The sequence below is a fragment of the Coregonus clupeaformis genome, unplaced genomic scaffold (assembly GCF_020615455.1).
Source record: "Coregonus clupeaformis isolate EN_2021a unplaced genomic scaffold, ASM2061545v1 scaf1412, whole genome shotgun sequence".
Taxonomy (NCBI): domain Eukaryota; kingdom Metazoa; phylum Chordata; class Actinopteri; order Salmoniformes; family Salmonidae; genus Coregonus; species Coregonus clupeaformis.
The window spans coordinates 39,246-58,189 of NW_025534866.1; the positions used below are offsets into that span (position 1 = coordinate 39,246).

An 18,944-nucleotide genomic window follows, 5' to 3' on the forward strand; every position below is an offset into this window, starting at 1 on the left:
CCACTCTGCCACCTTGTTCTTCCCATGCTTCCATAAGATGATTGTGATGGGGCCAGGCACTGTGGACTTGTCTGGTTTCAACAAGACCTCACCTCCCACTTTATGATAAAGATCATCTAGAAAAGCAGACATTTCATACATGTATCAATGTATCGAGGGTAACACATTACGGTTAGGGTATAAATATGTAGTACTAACCTTTTTGACATCGAAAGCTACATTATTATCAACCTTTACTTTTTATGTCTAGAATTCTGCTTGCTGGGTGTATCTGGCCTATGTAGTCTGCCCACTTTGACTAGTATTTGCCCCCTCACCATCGCCACTGGAAATGTATCTAGACTACACTACAGATTAAAGTCTTTGTCTACACCCTGCCTCTGAGGCTTACCATTATATCACCAGCTAGGTTTCCATTCAATTTGCGACAGATTTTCATGCAAATATTCAAAAATCTGAATAAAACAATATGCACATTTTCCCAGTAGAGAGATTTTTTCCATCAAACTGACTTTTTGTGGATAAAAGGCTGTGCATGATGACATAGTCCACATAAAAATAACTTTTGTCGTTAAATTCCCGAATGAAAAATACAATTAAATGGGTTTCCATCGCATTTTACACTCCACTGATGGTTTGTCTTCTTCTTCTCATTTGTTCCCGTTGGCAACGACAGGATGTGGTCTATCTTAGTTATAAATATCTCTGGTACTACTCTTTGGCGCCTCCTTCTTCTTCTATGAGTTTTAACGGCGGTTGGCATCCAGTAAATGTTGCATTACCGCCACCAACTAGACTGGAGTACAACTCCCTTATACTTTGTTTGGAAAAATAAAGAAATAAAGAAATACCCTACCATCTAACACTACACTCACAAACAAATAACTCCACTATTTCAATCTATTTAGTACTAACTCAGGCCAACAACCTGAAAGCATAGAACACCACCACTTAACACACCCTGTAACTCTTTTGATGTCAAGTCTCGCACACCCAAATACCTCTCCGCAGCTGCCACCACAACCTCAATTTTCTGCGACTTAAGTTCCATCCCTGCAGTACAGTTGATAACCATTGCTATAAATGCTCAAAATCCAATCTTATTAAAACATATATCACTTGTTGGTTTATCCCTCTGTACTGGTACAGATCACTACTCACACCACTTCTCTCACTATCCCTCCCCCTTGACCCATCTTCCTCTACTTTCTTCACTGCCTCAGCATATGACAACTTCTGCACTACTCTAACCCTGGAAACCTCAACCTGCCTCTCTCGCATGGGACATTTCTGATCCCCAGCCACATGGGCCCCCCTACAATTAACACATACCACTACTTTCCCCAATGCTACACATTCCTTTGTCTCATGCCCTTCTGCACACTTCTCACACCTAGGAACCTCCCTCCTACACACCTGTAACAACGTAATGTATTCGGCACAAAAGCTTGTACAGGATAACTTATATATCCTAACATCACTTTGTCGGGCAAAGACTCAACATCAAAACTCAAAAGGACAGACAATGACTCTGTTTCACCACTCATGCCACCCTGTCTTCGTCGCACCAAACGACGAGCATCACAAACACCGGGAATCTTTCCCTTCAGTTGGTCAACTTTTACATTTACTGCTACCCCAGTAATCACTCCTTTCAATGGTGCCCTTTTATTGAGCGCAAAACAATTCACATCTCTTGCCCCCATTCGTTTAACATGGAGTGCCTGCTTCCTCTGACCAGCAGAAACACAAACAATTATCACCAGACCACTTCTGGTTACCCTCACCGATTCCACAGCACATAACTCTGTTTTCACCCACCCTGAAACCACAATTGGATCAGCCAAAAGGCAAGGGTCCACTTTTTCCAAAATGTTCCCTCCTACTGTCACAGACTCATCTTTATCCTGACCCTCGGTGCAAGCCTCGGGCTCAGAGAACTTCACCACACCTACCACTTCCGATACTTCGCCCTCATTCACTTCCATTTCGCCTACTGTCTTCAACTCACTCTTATACACTGCTCAAAAAAATTAAGGGAACACTAAAATAACACATCCTAGATCTGAATGAATGAAATAATCTTATGAAATACTTTTTTCTTTACATAGTTGAATGTGCTGACAACAAAATCACACAAAAATTATCAATGGAAATCAAATGTATCAACCCATGGAGGTCTGGATTTGGAGTCACCCTCAAAATTAAATTGGAAAACCACACTACAGGCTGATCCAACTTTGATGTAATGTCCTTAAAACAAGTCAAAATGAGGCTCAGTAGTGTGTGTGGCCGCCACGTGCCTGTATGACCTCCCTACAACGCCTGGGCATGCTCCTGATGAGGTGACGGATGGTCTCCTGAGGGATCTTCTCCCAGACCTGGACTAAAGCATCCGCCAACTCCTGGACAGTCTGTGGTGCAACGTGGCGTTGGTTGATGGAGCGAGACATGATGTCCCAGATGTGCTCAATTGGATTCAGGTCTGGGGAACGGGCGGGCCAGTCCATAGCATCAATGCCTTCCTCTTGCAGGAACTGCTGACACACTCCAGCCACATGAGGTCTAGCATTGTCTTGCATTAGGAGGAACCCATGGCCAACCGCACCAGCATATGGTCTCACAAGGGGTCTGAGGATCTCATCTCGGTACCTAATGGCAGTCAGGCTACCTCTGGCGAGCACATGGAGGGCTGTGCGGCCCCCCAAAGAAATGCCACTCCACACCATGACTGACCCACCGCCAAATCGGTCATGCTGGAGGATGTTGCAGGCAGCAGAACGTTCTCCACGGCGTCTCCAGACTCTGTCACGTCTGTCACATGTGCTCAGTGTGAACCTGCTTTCATCTGTGAAGAGCACAGGGCGCCAGTGGCGAATTTGCCAATCTTGGTGTTCTCTGGCAAATGCCAAACATCCTGCACGGTGTTGGGCTGTAAGCACAACCCCCACCTGTGGACGTCGGGCCCTCATACCACCCTCATGGAGTCTGTTTCTGACCGTTTGAGCAGACACATGCACATTTGTGGCCTGCTGGAGGTCATTTTGCAGGGCTCTGGCAGTGCTCCTCCTGCTCCTCCTTGCACAAAGGCGGAGGTAGCGGTCCTGCTGCTGGGTTGTTGCCCTCCTACGGCCTCCTCCTCGTCTCTTGATGTACTGGCCTGTCTCCTGGTAGCGCCTCCATGCTCTGGACACTACGCTGACAGACACAGCAAACCTTCTTGCCACAGCTCGCATTGATGTGCCATCCTGGATGAGCTGCACTACCTGAGCCACTTGTGTGGGTTGTAGACTCCGTCTCATGCTACCACTAGAGTGAAAGCACCGCCAGCATTCAAAAGTGACCAAAACATCAGCCAGGAAGCATAGGAACTGAGAAGTGGTCTGTGGTCACCACCTGCAGAACCACTTCTTTATTGGGGGTGTCTTGCTAATTGCCTATAATTTCCACCTGTTGTCTATTCCATTTGCACAACAGCATGTGAAATGTACTGTCAATCAGTGTTGCTTCCTAAGTGGACAGTTTGATTTCACAGAAGTGTGATTGACTTGGAGTTACATTGTGTTGTTTAAGTGTTCCCTTTATTTTTTTGAGCAGTGTACTTTCTACCATTCCCCTTTAACAAACCATCTCCCTTCTATTCACCATTTTTAACCGACTCAAGCTCACCCTCTTCCTCCTCCCTCTCTCTCTTAGACCTCCTCTGCCTCTCTTTTTCCCTCCATTCCTCCTCCGTATTCCAAGTATAAATCACCTTATGATAATACTGCACTTCTCTTGACATACATCTTGTTCTTGCCTTGTAAAGGAACGCCATTTAACCGGCTGTCACAATCTCCATTCAATCAGCACGAACCCTCCTTGATGGTTTGTCATAAACACTGTTGCGTTATATAGCTAAATGTTTGCCCACTCTGGTCTTCGCACATACACTCCAGCCAAAAACTCACAGAGTGGGGGTAAACTATCTACATTATGACATTATTATGGATAAGAGCGATATTATTTGTATCTGTCAAACGGCAGCAAAGCATCGATCATCATGTCACCAGAATAAGACCCTCAATATTTATTTGAAAGTAGCATCAAGCTCATCACCTTGCACTTTCACCACCCTGTGAAGTTCATCATACCTTATTTCATCTGTAGCCTAATGAACTGCAGTCGTAGTGGGAGGACCACACAACATGTCATCGCGTGACTCCATGTTTACTTCGATATGATGGTTATTATATCAATATTTGCGCATAAAAGCATTTCCACCACCATGTCTCGCATAATACATGTTACAAACACAAAAAGGTCCCACCTTGTCTAGAGTATTTTGTTTTGTCGACATTTGGAAAGTTTACCCCAAACAAAGTATGTTTCCATCAGGCCTGTCATTATATGTTTTACTGACATATACTTTACTGCATAAAAAGGTTAGATGGAAACTTGGTTAGGAGCTAGGTTTCCAGCCAATTGGCGACAGATTTTCAAGTGAATATTCTAAAATCCACATAAAGAAAATGTGCGCATTTTCCAACCAGTGGTGAGTTTCCACCCAACAGACTTGTTGCAGATAGAAATCAGTGCGTCATGATGTAGTGCACACAAAATGTACTTTTTCGCTTACGTTTTCATGTACCATCACATTTTCAACTCCACTAATAGTTTTGTCACAAAACCTGTTGCATTGAATAGCAAAATGCCTTCTCTGGTCTTGGCATGTACGCTCTAGCCAACAGCTCGCAGCTACAGTGAGGATAAGATATCTACATTTTGAGATTATTATGGATAAGAGCGAGAATATTTGTATTTGTCAAATGGCAGTAAAGCATCGATCATCATGTCACCAGAATAAGACCTTTTATATTTATTGGACAGGAGCATCAAGATCACAGTGCACTTCACCACCCTGTGAAGTTCACCATAACTTATTTCATCTGTACCCTAATAAACTGCATGGTTTCCTGACGAGTCATAGTGAGACCCATACCATATCATCGTGTGACTATAAGTTTACTTCGATATGATGGCTATTATATCAATATTTGCGCATAAAGCAGGGTCGGCGTTATGGGCGGGCCAATGCACTACCGAACCTCCTTGCCTATCCAAATAAAATATGGAAATATTGATCATTTATTTGACCGAGATGCGCGCCGACAGAAAGACGAATCAATCTCAGATAAAGCATCCGAGCGAGCAAAACAGCGCCCCTCTGTCTCCGTAAGTGTAGACCATGCGTCTAATGCTGTCTGGACAAAAGGAGTATGGCATGTCATACTTTTTCTGGCCAGACAGAATCAGATACATGGGCTACATATAGTAAACTGAGGGGCGCTGTTTCGCACTCTCGCAAAAATCTGTCCTGAAATAAACCCAATGCGTTTCTATGGGCATAATATGCAGACCTTGTCTCCTGCATTCCCGACTTTGGGACAACGACTCGCATTATTAGGGCGGAGACCTGAGCATCTCGTCATTATAATATGCCATTTAGCAGACGCTTTTATCCAAAGTGACTAACAGTCATGCGTGCATACATTTTCTTTTTTTTTCTTTTTTTGTGTATGGGTGGTCCCGGGGATTGAACCCACTACCTTGGCTTTACAAGCGCCGTGCTCTACCAGCTGAGCTACAGAGGACCACATATATACAGATCTCTGGTTTCAGGCACTTGCGAATTAGAAAGGAAAATGTGTGCACTGTTCGGATGCTGGCTTTCCCTAAAGTAAATTGTTGTTTTGCCAAAATTACATAATTACTACTGTCTAAATAAAATAATTCAAAATACTTTACCAGAGAGCTTGACTTAGCCACAGAGGATCATTAGCTTATTTTTTACAAAAATAGCTGTGGATTGTTTCAAATCACAAATCGATGCCTATTTGGGAAGCCTGCAATTTGGGCAGCACATGTGGCAATATGCCTAGCTGATTATTGAGTTGCGGCTGTCAGTGAAAAGCATCTAAAAAGTGTGAAGATAATGTGTCTTGAGAATAATTTACACTGAAACAAAATATGAACGCAACATGTAAAGTGTTGGTCATATGTTTCATGAGCTGACATAACAAATCCCAGAAATGTTCCATATGCACAAAAAGCTTATTTCTCTCAAATGATGTGCACAAATTTGTTTACATCCCTGATAGTGAGCATTTCTCCTTTGCCAAGATAATCCATCTACCTGACAGGTGTGGCATATCAAGAAGCTGAATAAACAGCACTATCATTACATAGGTGCACCTTGTGCTGGGTTCAATAAAAGGCCACTTTAAAATGTGCAGTTTTGTCACACAACACAATGCCACAGATGTCTCAAGTTTTGAGGGAGCGTGCACTTGGCATGCTAACTGCAGGAACGTCCACGAGAGCTGTTGCTAGATATTTGAATGTTAATTTCTCTACCATAAGCTGTCGCCAACATTGTTTTAGAGAATTTGGCAGTACGTCCAACTGGCCTCACAACCACAGACCATGTATAACCACGCCAGCCCAGGACCGCCACATCCGGCTTCTTCACCTACAGGATCGTCTGAAGGGGAGTGCTGAGTAGTATTTCTGTCTGTAATAAAGCCCTTTTGTTGGGAAAAACTCATTCTGATTGGCTGGGCCTGGCTCCCCAGTGGGTGGGCCTGGCTGCCAAGTGGGTGGGCCTATACCCTCCAAGGCCCACCCATGGCTGCACCCCTGCCCAGTCATGTGAAATCCATCTATTAAGGCCTAATTAATTTATTTCAATTGACTTATTTCCTTATATGAACTGTAACTCAGTAAAATCTTTGAAATTGTTGCATGTTGCGTTTATATTTTTTTCAGTATGAAATGTTGAGACAAGAAGAAGGGGAGGGGTGTGTGCTGAAGATACGGGTGTCTTTCTCCAGAATGCATGCACTCAGCTCTCCAGAATGTGCTTGGCAGTCTCCAGACAATTCTTGCACATTCATTGTTACATTGTGTGAATTATTTGCCCTTTGATTGTTTATTTTTATCAATTCCTCATTACACATGTAACTAGTAGGTCTAGTAAATGTACCGTTTATCCACGTTATTTTGTTACATTCATTACTGTTAACGCATGAATAACAGTAATTTACCGTTCTCATTCTCGGAGTGGAAACCGTGTTTGCAAAGTTCACAACCTGCTACACTTGTGAGAAACACGTTTTGGTTTATTTCATAACCATAATTTAGGAGTTTTGTAAAATGTTTAATTGTATTTTGTTTGGAGCGCTCCATGTGAGCATGTGTGTGGTTTCCTGTCCTGATAATGTAGCAGCCAATGGATCAATGTGTCCATATGGCAAAGGCTGGTGCTCTTGCATTTAGTTGAATTTTAACTTTTAGATTTTTATCATTTAATTGAGATTTTTATCATTTACCACGTGGCAATAATTTTGAGAAACACAAACGTTATTATTGAAATGAAACCATTGCATCAAAATGTGCAAATAGAAAATTATAACAACTGGCACGCAGCTAGGTTGAAATGGTAGGATACATTGAAAGCTTTTCCAAACTTGAAACTCTCGAGCTGCCTATGGTATTTATTATAACACCAATGCAAAAGCGTGCACACAGGAGGTCCCATTGGAAAAAAAACGGGCCCGCCTATAGAAATCAAATGCCCAACCAACTGATTCGTTCTGGCGCCATACTCTTTCGGTCCAGACACCATCAGATACATGGTCGACGCATACTGAGGGGCACTGTTTCGCTCGCTCGGATGCTTTATCTGAGATTAATGCGTCTTTCTGTTGGCATGAGTTTAGGTCAAATAAATGTTCAATATTTCAATATTTTATTTGGATGGGCAAGGAGGTACCGTAGGGCGGGCCAGGCCCCATAACACCGGCCCTGCCATGATCATGCAGACCCTTCTGTAGGTTTGAGCCTTGGTTAGCCCAGGACTCAATATTCAATAACTTCTTGAAGTGAGATCTGTATGTAGCTGAACTGAATAAGAAGGGCGCGGTCCTTTTTCTAATCGAAACCCACATAGACGTCGTTTAAAACCATTCTGACTTTCCATGTTTAAAATCAATAGGAAGAGCGTGTTTAGGATATTGTCCATCCATTATGTCATTACAAGTTGTTGTTTTTCAGGTGATATGAATCCCACTCTGCGGGTGCGCTTCTAACTTGAAGTTGCAGCGCATAGTGTTTATAAAGGACATTATCTTACATATACCTATTGTTCATGATAATCAAATATTATGATGTGATGTTGTAGGATAGGATCTACATTTAGCACACAATAGCAAACAAGTGGCCTAACAAATAGTAGGTAGGCCAAACACTTAAGTTCGGCCTACCAGTCGTTTCAACTTACCTCCAGAGACCACCGTTCGTACAAGACAAAGCCAGAAGCACAATCTGATGGGCGTTAGTTCGGGCATATAGTTAATTTGTTTAGATAATAAATACAATTCAGTTCAAATGAGATATGCTAAATCCCTGTGTGGCTCATCGCCTAGCCTACTTCTGATCTTTAGATTTCCCGAAGCTGTGAAAGTGAAAGTAAAAAGTGGTTTAGTTCCTCCCTCTGCATGAGTCGTCCTCTTCGTGGAAAATAAAATAACGTTCCATTTGACTTGTAAATAATGTTTAATAGCTGCAATACAATCACAATATAACTACACCTGGCATTATGTTTATATGCCATAATAACTGTAATATCAATTTTTTTCTAACCACTTCTGGAATATTCCTTGCTGTAGTCGTGCCCATACCGGGTCTTTGACGCCTCCCTGTGTGTATAATTGGCTACAATGTACATAATTACATATAGAATTTAGAATTGATAGGATCACTGTGCTATAATGTAACAACAGTTGGCAATACTGTAATATTCAAAGGTAACTTAATAATTATATTTCATTTAATTTTCCTCCTGTCCACTGAGTGAGGGATTTTGATTCACCAGCCTAGCCATTAACCTATAGGCTTTGAGGCATGCACACACATTTTACTGGAGTAGATAGTGTACCTACATGCTGTGGCTCTGAGACCAGCTGCCAATCCTGGACTGCTTCTATCAGGAGTGTCTGTACTGTCTGACACTGAGTTAGTGGGTCTCCTCAGACCTGATAGGCCAGGTGTTCCTCCCTCTCTGTCTACCTGACCACTGCTCCTCTGTGTTTCCACTAGGCTTCCTTGTTCTACACCCATCTGATAGCAATGAGAGTGTCTTATAGATCAGGGGTTCCCAAACGTTTTCACTCGGGACCCCCTTGCACCACGTGCGCACCACAAACTGTTCACACCCCTCTTGTAGGTGGAGATAATTTTGCAGGTTTAAAGCTTATTTCCTGAAATTCTAAACATTTTGTCATGGTGTGCAAATAAACATTTGCAGTTTTAAAGCATATTTCTTGCAATTCTATATATTTTGCCATGTCTAATGTGTAATCATGTGACATTTAAGTGAGTAAAGAATTACAACAGTATCTATGAGCTAAAAAAAAACAAATAGAAAAACGTTTGTTGACATGGGCTAGTTGATCTGGACATTTATAAATAGCTCTCTAAGGTATGCAATGACTAACATGACAAGAGGAACCGATGATGCACCACCCAATTTCGAAATGGCACCTTGTGCATTCTACTATTACAACTTTCAAGAGTACGTTTGTTGATGTCACCCATATCTGCTTGTTCTATCTATCTTGTTTAGCTGTGGCCTTTCAGTCATTGCTGTTGTAGGTTCGTGTCATCTCACTGACTGAATTTTTGGCCTTACAGGTGTAGCTGTCTGTCTGACTCGGACTCTGTAGCTCAGCTGGTAGAGCACGGCGCTTGTAACGCCAAGGTAGTGGGTTCGATCCACGGGACCACCCATACACAAAAAAAAAAAATGTATGCACGCATGACTGTAAGTCGCTTTGGATAAAAGCGTCTGCTAAATGGCATATTATTATATTATTATGTTGTAGTGCTATCTAGTCTGCTCCACATCTCCCCCTGGTGGTCAGGCCAATCGCAGCGGTACACCACAAGCAGACCTTTAGCACTGCAGGGAAGTGTTGCCATGGTACCGCTCAAATCACAGGTGACTTCAGGTTGTGATACTGGGTCTGTGAATGGAAATGGAGGAGTATGTCACATAGCAGAGGACACATGGTGGTGCACACACACTCTCTCTTTCTTTCTCTTGCTCTTTCTCTTCTTTACAATCTGTTTGTGTTCTCTGTTTCTCACTCTCTTTTAATTTTAAAACAGGTTTTGTTGGAGTTAAAGGAAGAAGTGATTGTGGGTTTAGGGACTGCCTCTATAAATCCAGGAGAGAGAGACAAAGACAAGCAGGAAGAAAAGCTTGTGAGGCACTGAATAATCTGCTATTTAATATAGAGGCACACACACACACAGCAATACTGCAAGAACTGGAACAAACATGCACACACACACATACTGTAAACACACACACGCGCGCTTACTGATAAGATAGTGTATATGTCTTGTCAAGCAGCATGCTGTTGAACTCCACAGAATAAACTCCATTATGTGTTTTCGTCAAGCTGGTGATTCTCAGCTCTCCAGTAGCCTGGTCTAGGGTTGTGCGGCTTTCAAAGGCACTATAGGTGTACAGCCCAAAATCCTTGTCCAACTCTGCCGCCTTGTTCAAGCCATTCTTCCATGGGATGCATGTGATGGGGTCAGTTATAGTGGACTTGCCAGGGTCAACACAAGATACTCTCCCACTTTTCTTTAGAGCTGTTCATTTGGAAAACCAGACATCATACGTGAAAGTGAACTAGTGACTTGTGTCCAGGTTAGAGGTTAACACTCTAAATGGGCCTACATTGCCCTATTGACATTGAACGTGATATATATTATCTACAGTAACCATAATAACAGTTAATGTCAGTTTTAAATGATGTGTCATGTAGTTCCTATGTGGACATTATGTTATGCATGGTTGATGTATAGCCCTTAAAATAAACTGATGCCAAACTACAGGAGGTAAGTGAAGGTTACCACGCACAATTTCAGCTGTTAAAATCTCTCTCCTTGCCAATACAATAGGCCTATAATATGTCATCATTGGGAGGCAGAAGTGGGAACCCCAAGAGTTAGGGAGTAACTGATTACATGTAACCTACCAACCCTGGAAACCCCCTACTTCTTATGGTAAAGCCACCCACACACACACAGCCTAAATGAACCATCCTTATATGGACCTGCAGATAGGACTTATGCACAGTCACATAGTACAGATATAGTGTGTTGTCGATATGGTATCGAAAACGTAGCATACTTGTGCGACCATGTTATATTATTAGCAGTGTTAGCCTCTGTTGGCCATCAAGTAGCCTATTAATGTATATGCCATTGTAGGCTACCATTTGATACAATAAATATGTTGAAATGACAACATCACTGGTGTCATTGCAAATCAATTTGTGCCACTTGTGTAGCCTACCTGGAGCTGGCAAACCAATGTAATAAATAGCCTATAACTTCAGTTTATTGTTGTTGTAGCCTTGTGTTATTATGAACGCATTAGATCGACGGTAACAGTAGTCAGATTAGGCTACAGGTAAAACACATTCTAAAAAATAAACACTGGCTGTTGTTGACAAGCATATTCAGTTCATATACATATTATTCATATTTAATTCAGTGATTGAAATTATGGCCCCATCTTCAGTAGCCTATTCCAGCAGGCTATTGGGAAACACAAGCACTTCTTATTGCGAAATCGCCTCGCTGTTCATATTGAATAATTTAGTCTGTTAATTTGGACTAAGCATTTTCTACATCTTGTCTAGGCTACTGTAGACTATCTGAAATGAGATGTAGGCCTATCAGGGGCTATAGGCTACCTTCCTTTATCAAAGCAAACTATGGCAAAATGTAATTAGAATCATAAACCCAGATTTTAGTCTGTAGCCTATGCCTATTGAAATGACAAGTCAATCTCGCAAATGGGCCATCTATAATGGGTTGTAGACTTAACATCTGGAACATAACAGCACAATTGCCATGTTTTTATGTTCATCCTAGTGTTGCTGCTCAGAGATTTCGAGATGGTCTGTCCAACTTTCATCACTCAAACTCTCCTGTTGGATTTATCTATAGTTATGCACATGCGCAAAGGGGATTGATTTACAATTATAAACCTGGTTCGAGCCCTTAATGCTGATTGGCTGAAAGACGTTGTATGTCAGACCATATACCACGGGTATGACAAAACATTACTTTTAACTGTTCTAATTCGTTGGAAACCAGTTCATGATAGCAATAAGGCACCCTGGGGGTTTGTGGTATATGGCCAATATACCATAGCAAACGGCTATATCCAGGCACCCCGTGTCTGTTGTGCTTGAGAACATCCCTTAGCCCTGGTATATTGGCCATATACCCGTACCCCCTTGTACCTTATTGCTTAATCATAGCAGTCAAACGAGTTAAATCGACATCCATTGATGGAAAATGATCTGGCAAGTTTAATGGGCAAATTATATTTTCTCTTGCCACATATTCAAATTCCTTTATTAGGTCATGTCATAGCTTGCAATTATTATTTTGAGGAAACCAAATTTTACTTCTAACGTCGTTACAAGTTACTACGATATTCCTTCTTCATTGGCTCGATAACGCTATGGGGAAAGGGTTTATTGAATAGATATGGCAACTCCTTTTGCTGTGAATTGTTTTTATTGGGTTAGTTTCCATGCCTTTTGGGCGGGTTTTGAGTAGTCACTGGGCTACAAATTGTAGCTTGACCTGGCAACCCTGCGCCCAACAATCCCCTGCCACTTTGCTTCTCTTCTGTTGGAAATGAGTGGCTTTCCGTAGTTTCATCAACCATATCGTCTTCAGAGGCACTGGGAGCCTTTTCTTTTAAGTCAATTTTCTAGTTTGTTTGTAACAAACAGTTTTATAGTATGTTGACTGTGGCTATGTATTCAGCCTACGTAGCAGACATGAGCTTTCTGTAAAAGTTAACGTCAAACTTGCCTGTTGAGCCACTCCATTTAAACAAATAGGATGGATGTAGCCTATGACAAAGGTCAAATAACCTAGCTAGCGATTTCACAGCTATGCAATATCCATTGTACGCTAAACATATTTTTAGGTTGACAGAGACACAAAGTAATTATGGTCCTTTTTGCAGATTAATTCAGATTAGGTTATTCCATACTGTTTGGTGCCTCCCTGTGACACAAACACACAATACAATAGGCATGAGGCAGAACACACATTTTAGTCATTTAGCAGAAGCTCTTATCCAGAGTGACTTACAGGAGCAATTAGGGTTAAGTGCCTTGCTCACACTACACTATACACAGCACATACAGTACAGTGATATGATTACATACATACATCAGGGGGATATACAATTGCATAAAATTAGATTTACATACAGGTTAAAAGAACTGTAGTATAAAATTATTACGTCAATATGAGCAAAAACGATAGATTTTTCCAAAAGTTTGATACAAATTGTCATGGAAAAATAACATTAGAAATGCTGATTGCCAAAGTAGGATGCTCACTATGTAGGAGTATGAGAAGCAAATTAAAAGAATGCAGACCCCCCCAGTGAAATGACTTTTTTGACCAATATCTTGACATGTGCATCACACTTGCTAGACAGAGGTGGAAGCTCAGAAATATGCAGAGTAGAAGCTGCAGCTTTGGACATTATTTACAAAACAACATTCAACTACACTGACCTTAGCTATGTGAATGGACAGGTGACTCTTATAAATGGACCTCCCTTTCACCAATCATTAATCAGTCTATTGATATAGAAATGTTCTCTGGACATTACAGCGCATTGTCCTCCAGCGCTGGTAGCCCAGATGAGACAGTGGGTTCTCTTCATGATCCTCTGTATACCTCTGGTCCACAGTTCCCTGGCTAGAGAGACGTCAGTTAGGAATAAATCAGTAGGAACAAGAGTTGGTAACAGACTAACAGTCTACTTACAGTGAGTTGGCCAGAGTGGGGTAGAAGTATTGCACAATAAAGGGAAATGAAGTGAAAACAGTCTACATTGTTATCACACTCCAACTTACCGTCCTACAATACTGAATTCCATTCTGCTGCCCCCTCTCCATTGTCATTGTGGTACTTCACCCTGTCTTCGTTTAGCAGCATGGACCCCTCTGCAAGAAAACACAATAGGAGAACTCAACTGGAGAAATTAAATCATTCAGAATTAATGTGATTCAAGAATGCTGTAATTACAATGGCACTGATTCCTGCTGTGTTATGAATGTTTATGACAGTTTAAGATGATACCAGTCTTTCCCATCTATTTGAGACTGAGGTCTGTACATTTATCCATTTATTCAGCGGGACTTGAGGTGAACTATCCCTTTCCCATACACACCTGCTTTCACCTCTCCTTTTTCAGCTGTGTTTAGGTCGCCCCCTGGTCCAGCCATTTTAGTCTCATTCTTGCCTACTGGTCCAGCGCTGCCATCCGTTTTAGTCTTATCAGTGCCCCCTGGTCCAACGCTGCTGTCCGTTTTAGTCTTATCATTGCCCCCTGGTCCAACGCTGCTGTCCGTTGTAGTCTTATCATTGCCCCCTGGTCCAACGCTGTTGTCCGTTTTAGTCTTATCATTGCCCCCTGGTCCAACGCTGTTGTCCGTTTTAGTCTTATCATTGCCCCCTGGTCCAACGCTGCTGTCCGTTGTAGTCTTATCATTGCCCCCTGGTCCAACGCTGTTGTCCGTTTTAGTCTTATCATTGCCCCCTGGTCCAACGCTGTTGTCCGTTTTAGTCTTATCATTGCCCCCTGGTCCAACGCTGTTGTCCGTTTTAGTCTTATCATTGCCCCCTGGTCCAACGCTGTTGTCCGTTGTAGTCTTATCATTGCCCCCTGGTCCAACGCTGTTGTCCGTTTTAGTCTTATCATTGCCCCCTGGTCCAACGCTGTTGTCCGTTGTAGTCTTATCATTGCCCCCTGGTCCAACGCTGTTGTCCGTTTTAGTCTTATCATTGCCCCCTGGTCCAACGCTGTTGTCCGTTGTAGTCTTATCATTGCCCCCTGGTCCAACGCTGTTGTCCGTTTAGTCTTATCATTGCCCCCTGGTCCAACGCTGCTGTCCGTTGTAGTCTTATCATTGCCCCCCTGGTCCAACGCTGTTGTCCGTTTAGTCTTATCATTGCCCCCTGGTCCAACGCTGTTGTCCGTTTAGTCTTATCATTGCCCCCTGGTCCAACGCTGTTGTCCGTTTTAGTCTTATCATTGCCCCCTGGTCCAACGCTGTTGTCCGTTGTAGTCTTATCATTGCCCCCTGGTCCAACGCTGTTGTCCGTTTTAGTCTCATCATTGCCCCCTGAGGAAACACACAGAGAGGGTAAAAAATGTACTACAGCCTTTCTACTGAACCACCAGTGTTTCCCAAACAGTGGTTTCTTAGACAGGGCAAGCCCTCCCACCCACCAAAATATATGTTTTTCAAATCCGACTTGTTCTAACAATCCTCAACCTATTCGATTGTCGAATTCCAGTGGAATGCCACGATCACCTCCATCTGTGACTTACCTTCTTCAGGTTTTGTCACCGGCTTAACCCTGTTGGCATTGTTGCCAGCCGTCCCTGAGGACAGAAGAGCAAAGGTTGTCTATAAATCAACTTCCTCAGTTAAGGGCTGTATGACTCCTATCCTGTCTGTGGGTAGTGTAGCTTACAGAGGGGAACTTTGTTCACAGTTGCACCAAATTATATTTCAGCATAACCCTGCATCTGCTTGGAACAATAGTCAAAGCTTGATTCTAGCAAAGGTCTGTGGCAGTACCATCTCAGAAGAAATCACTAACAACACAAAGAGAATCAATCAAGTTCCTCTGATATTCTGAGATACGCAGATACACATCTAATGCTGCTTCTCCTTTATACAATCTAAAATTAGCTCATGACTTCAGGAAATCCAAGATTCTGTAATAAAAATTATTAAATAATAGTTGCAAGACTACAAGCATTGAGCTGTTGAAGATTTCTCCTACATTTCCACTCTAAGCTACTTCAATAATGAGGACACAACAGAGAACACCAATAAACAACTGGCGTACTGTACATGCACACCTAAGATCTACTGTAAATACAGGTAGAACAGGTATCATCATTTCAGAATGACTGTCAGCAAATTGGTGGCGATATTAGTAGTACTTGCCCCCACTCACCTACAAGTTGCCACTTACTAACCCCACATTTTGACAATAAGAATCACTTCACAATAAAGGATACCAGTAGGCATAGCATCATACACAGTGACTTCCTGCTTACAGTCATCAACAACAGAATTCAAATAAAATAGCAATCTAAGATGTTGTGATATTCTGAGATATGGAGATGAGCATCTATGCTACATCTAATGCTACTTCTGCTTTATGACGACAAAACCTGCAAACATCTCTAAACCAGCAACAGTCATATCAAACAAAACAACGTGGAAACAGTTCTCAGAACTCAAAATGTCCTGATTGACAACCATAGAGCAGATCAAATAAAGCAGAAGACTCACACTGAAGCACATTTAATAATTAGCTTTTGGAACGTACAAACTAGGGTGGAGGTGACAGAATCTTTATCGACAGTGTTCCCTCTATAGTTGACATTTTGACAGTGCACGAATGCATAGATTTGAAGAGAAACCAAAACTAACCAGGTTTTTTCAAATACTCATCACGGCAGTTAATTTAAAGCACATTTTCCTTGCAGATTCCAACTGCATCATTCACATTTTATATAGGCTAGCCCACACACCGATAACTTTAAACTCACATTAGTAATCATCACCTTCTCATACGGTATGTAGATGTCTCAACAAAAACCATTTTCAAATAAATGCCACCACAAATGTGAGAAACATTTTTGGCAACATCTCCACATATCTGCATTGTCAAAATGGCCCCATAGAAGTACCATGTAAAAGGTGTGTTAGTGTTAACACCTGTGTTAGTGGGCTGATTGTTATCATTCTGATTCATGGAGTAATCTCTAGAAGACTTCTCCCCTACAGTGCCATAAACTGTATCCATGGTAACCCCAGAGAGAACCCCTGAAACTCCACAGTTGGCAACCTGAACATCCCCAACAGTGTGATAAACATTATCCGGGGCAATAGAATTCTGATTGTTGACTGCATTTCCTGTAAAGTTACACCATCCATCAACATTTGTTTACAGCAAACAGAGTAGAAGAAGTTCCTTGAATTTAAGATGTATTTGCCCTTTAAGTTTGCATATAAGAAAACATGGAAATATTCTGGGTTGTGGGATTACTGCTGTGCACTCGCACTCTCGCTTTATCTCACACAAACACACACACTAGGAGATTTCAAACACACACAATAGGAGATTTCTGGATTTCTGGGATGGGACAAAAACAACACTGCTGTCCTGTGCTGTGAGGAAGCATGTGTGCAGTGCATGGAAGTACTGTATGTGTATATGGTGCAGTTTATGAATAATAATAATGTTGTGTTTGTATTACTGTGGGGAGCCAGTTAGCAGGTTGAATATGGATCAGAGTCAAGTTAGGGTAAAACTTACCAAACATTCCACCACAACACTTTCTCAAAAAGTCGATCCAGGTGTCTTGGGGATATCCTGAGATGAAAAAGAGACACACAAATTTAAGACATTATCAAGACACTTTCATTCAAATGAAATTCACATTGTGTAACATTTTGGTTAATCAGTGAGTATGAAGAGTTGAACCAGGAAGAGACAGAGAATCATCCTACCGTTTTTTTTCTTCCACACCAACCAAACTGGGGAGTAAAAATACAAATATTTTATTTTATTGTACCTTTATTTAACCAGGTAAGCCAGTTAAGAACAAGTTCTCATTTACAACTGCGACCTGGCCAAGATAAAGCAAAGCAGTGCGATAAAAACAACAACACATAGTTACATATGGGGTAAACAAAACATAAAGTCAAAAATACAACAGAAAATATATATACAGTGTGTGCAAATGTGGTAAGTTATGGAGGTAAGGCAATAAATAGGCCATAGTGCAAAATAATTACAATTTAGTATTAACACTGGAATGATAGATGTGCAGAAGATGATGTTCAAATAGAGATACTGGGGTGCAAATTAGCAAAATAAATAACAATATGGGGATGAGGTAGTTGGGTGGGCTAATTACAGATGGGCTGTGTACAGGTGCAGTGATCGGTAAACTGCTCTGACAACTGATGCTTAAAGTTAGTGAGGGAGATAAGAGTCTCCAGCTTGAGAGATTTTTGCAGTTCGTTCCAGTCATTGGCAGCAGAGAACCGGAAGGAATGGCGGCCAAAGGAGGTGTTGGCTTTGGGGATGACCAGTGAGATATACCTGCTGGAGCACATACTACGGGTGGGTGTTGCTATGGTGACCAATGAGCTAAGATAAGGCGGGGATTTGCCTAGCAGTGATTTATAGATGACCTGGAGCCAGTGGGTTTGGCGCCGAATATGGAGTGAGGGCCAGCCAACGAGAGCGTACAGGTCACAATGGTGGGTAGTATATGGGGCTTTGGTGACAAAACGGATGGCACTGTGATAGACTACATCCAATTTGCTGAGTAGAGTGTTGGAGGCTATATTGTAAATGACATCGCCGAAGTCAAGGATCAGTAGGATAGTCCGTTTTACGAGGGCATGTTTGGCAGCATGAGTGAAGGAGGCTTTGTTTGCGAAATAGGAAGCCGATTCTAGATTTAACTTTGAATTGGAGATGCTTAATGTGAGTCTGGAAGGAGAGTTTACAGTCTAACCAGACACCTAGGTATTTGTAGTTGTCCACATATTCTAAGTCAGACCCGCCGAGAGTATTGATTCTAGTCGGGCGGGCGGGTGCAAGCAGCGTTCGTTTGAAGAGCATGCATTTAGTTTTACTAGCGTTTAAGAGCTGTTGGAGGCTACGGAAGGAGTGTTGTATGGCATTGAAGCTCGTTTGGAGGTTTGTTAACACAGTGTCCAATGAAGGGCCAGATGTATACA

General features: G+C 42.1%; 1 protein-coding gene across 3 annotated transcripts in view; it reads right to left on the reverse strand.

Annotated features, from left to right (window-relative positions):
* The window catches only part of LOC121558086 (carcinoembryonic antigen-related cell adhesion molecule 5-like), a 48,197-nt gene that overhangs the window by 15,795 nt on the left and 13,458 nt on the right, over positions 1-18,944 (reverse strand). The window lies entirely within an intron of this gene.